Raw genomic sequence first — 2,858 nt, forward strand, 5'->3', positions numbered from 1 at the left:
AAAAGCTGTGGCCAGAATGTGGCTCCCGGCGGGGAGGACTCAGAGTTTGGGCCTGAGAACTCAGAGATCCTTTCAGAGAAACTCTCAAACCCATGTCCCCTGTGCCATGAAACGGAGAAGCAAGGAAGGTCTGGGCTCTGGGATGGGCCAACCTCACTTTGCTGAGCTCGCCTGGCACAGGAGCCGGTGCCCTCGCTTTTGCCGGGCAGCTCCAGTGCGTGCAGTTTCCCTGGCCAGAAGAGCCACACTGCCTTCAGTTTCAATGCACTTCTGAGCTAGGCAGCCTTTGGCTAGTGCCGTCTACAGAAGCACGCTTGACAGGAAACTTCCAGAAGCAGGTGGAAGACGGAAACCGGTTTCTGTCCGGCCCCATAATGATCAGGCCTGGGAGCCTCTCTGTGTCAGGCCTCACCTTGAGTCTATCCCTGCTGGACTATGTCTCCGCCAGTCTGGCTCAGAATATCGGAAATGTGATTCCTACTCTCTGTCTGTGGCCTTCTTCCAGGATGGGAAAGGTCTGCGTTGTCACAACCTGAAGAAGACCCCAGTTCCCAGCTCCTGTCACAGAGTTTCATCAGGAATGAACTCCTTCTCTTGAGAAAGGTCAGAGGTGTCCATGCAGGGCTCATGGCAGCCGGGACAGTCTGCCTGTTCTTTCCCACTCAGAAGGAGCAGGAAAATCACTGGACTCAGGGGATGATGATGCAGTGAGTCTCCTCACATTAAACCCTGGGAGCCATCCTCCCCCATCCCCGCCCTCTCNCATGGAGCATCCTCCTTTCTCCGATTCCTATCAGAACTGGCTGGGCGGTGGCTGCAGGTTCCTGGGAAATTTCACAGTGGGGGTGCAGCCCCAGGACCCCAGGGCAGGAGGCTGCTGCTGTCCCTGGTCCTGGCCTTGCTGGACACTGGGGGGTGTTGGAGGGGCCTGGGCAGATGGGAAGGAGCTCCCACTGAAGCCCACATGAGGCCTTGCAAAGAAAGGCTGGGAAAGGCGACTGGCGGCCACGTGGTGACCTCAAAGTCAGACGCTGGCCGTGAATGAATATTGCTGAGTGGGATAAGGCCCTCTGAAAAAGCTACCTACTTTGTGATTCCAGCGGTAGACAATTCTGGGAGAGAAAACTCTAGAGACAGTGAACAGGACCCTTGTTGCAAGAGCTTCTGGCAAAAGGGAGAGGGATCGGCAGGGGAAGCACAGGGAGTACTGAGGACATGCAGCTCCTTCATCTGGGTGGTGAGAGGCATTCAGAGTTTGTCACAACCCACAGAGGGCGGGTACAACACTCTAAACCTCAATGCAAATTCCTGACTTCAGTGTGTAAGTATATTAATATTGGTTTAATCATTGTTACACATGCACTTCAGATTCGTGCACCTCAGGTTCCAGTATGTGGATTTCAGTGCAAACACCGGAAAATGGGGTTCAGAAAAGTGTGGACAAATGGTCTGAGAGCTTTATGTACTGTCTGTTCCATTTTTATGTTAATTTCAAACTGTTCTACCAGGTACTTTTGTCATAGATGGCAACACTGTTTCAGGAAGAGGTTTATCTGTGTAAGCATTAGATTGAGATGTTGCTTTCTAGTAAAAGGGTAGCAAACCTTAAATTACAAATCATCGTTACTTCTCTAGTAGGAATAGCAATGACTTCATTTTAAATGTGCGCAGATGAACTGAAAGAAGACCAAAGCGTAACGGTGTTAGAGTTCTGACTTCAATACGGGTACTGAACCCACTAGAATCGTGTTGATTGAATGAACTTAGACTTTCCACAGGACCTTCAATTGATGGTTTTCTGGGAGGAACTCAGCTGTGTGGCCAGTTGTGGGTTTCTCGGACCCACTGCATGTGGCAAGAATAGATGGTGCCGACTCCTCAGGAACTACCGTCAGATCCTGGAGGCCACATCCTCCCAAATGTATGACGATAAAGACAGCTGTTGACATCTTGTTGGCAGGATTTATACAGAGATTCATACCAACTGATTCGCACTTGAAGCCTTTGATTCCCTTGGGATCTTGCAAGACATGGCTGAGCCCAGAGAAGAGCTCATCTCAGATGACATTTCACGCTCCCCTGAATGTGGAATGTTAGATTGAGATGGGGCTTTCTGTGAAAACTGTCCTGGCTTTACACAGTATATATATCCTCCTTCTCTAGTTGTAAGACTCACGATTGACTTAGTAATTTTGAATTTGCACGGATGAACTCAAAGAAGACCATAGCATAACAGTGTTAGAGTTTTCCCTTAAATATGAGACGCTGAACCCACCAGAATCATGATGACTGAGTGAGCTGAACCGGTTTTCCACAGCACCTTCCACTGATGAATTTTCTAGCTGCACAGAATGCTGTGGCCAGCTGTAGATTTTTCTGACCCACTACGTGGGGCCAACAATAAAGTGTGCCAACTCCTCAGGAACTACTGTCCAATTCTAGAGTCAGCGTTCTCCCAGATTATTAGAAGAAAGACATCTTGTTAGCAGAATACCATACAGAAATTGACAGTAATTGACCCGCAGTTGAAAATTCTGCTCCTTTTTCACCATCTGCATAGGAATCCACCTGCGTCCGAGTCGGGCTCTGGGAACCCCCTGCAGCGTGTGTTGCACTTAGAACTCTGCGGACTGTGTAGGCGAATCCCCGCCTGCAGGGGGGATGAGATAGACAGGCAGCAGACACCAGTGACCAAGAGCGCAGTGCGTGGAGCCTCACTGGCTGGGTTCCAGTCCTGCTGAGGAGCCATCTACTGGGAATGTTGCATAGACCTGTCTGTGCCTCAGTTCTCTGTTCTGACATGTTCAACTATGAATACGGTGGCTATTTTCTTATCAGGCTAAACATGATTGAATTCA

This window comes from Cebus imitator, unplaced genomic scaffold (genome assembly GCF_001604975.1).
Source record: "Cebus imitator isolate Cc_AM_T3 unplaced genomic scaffold, Cebus_imitator-1.0 Scaffold169, whole genome shotgun sequence".
NCBI classification, from domain to species: domain Eukaryota; kingdom Metazoa; phylum Chordata; class Mammalia; order Primates; family Cebidae; genus Cebus; species Cebus imitator.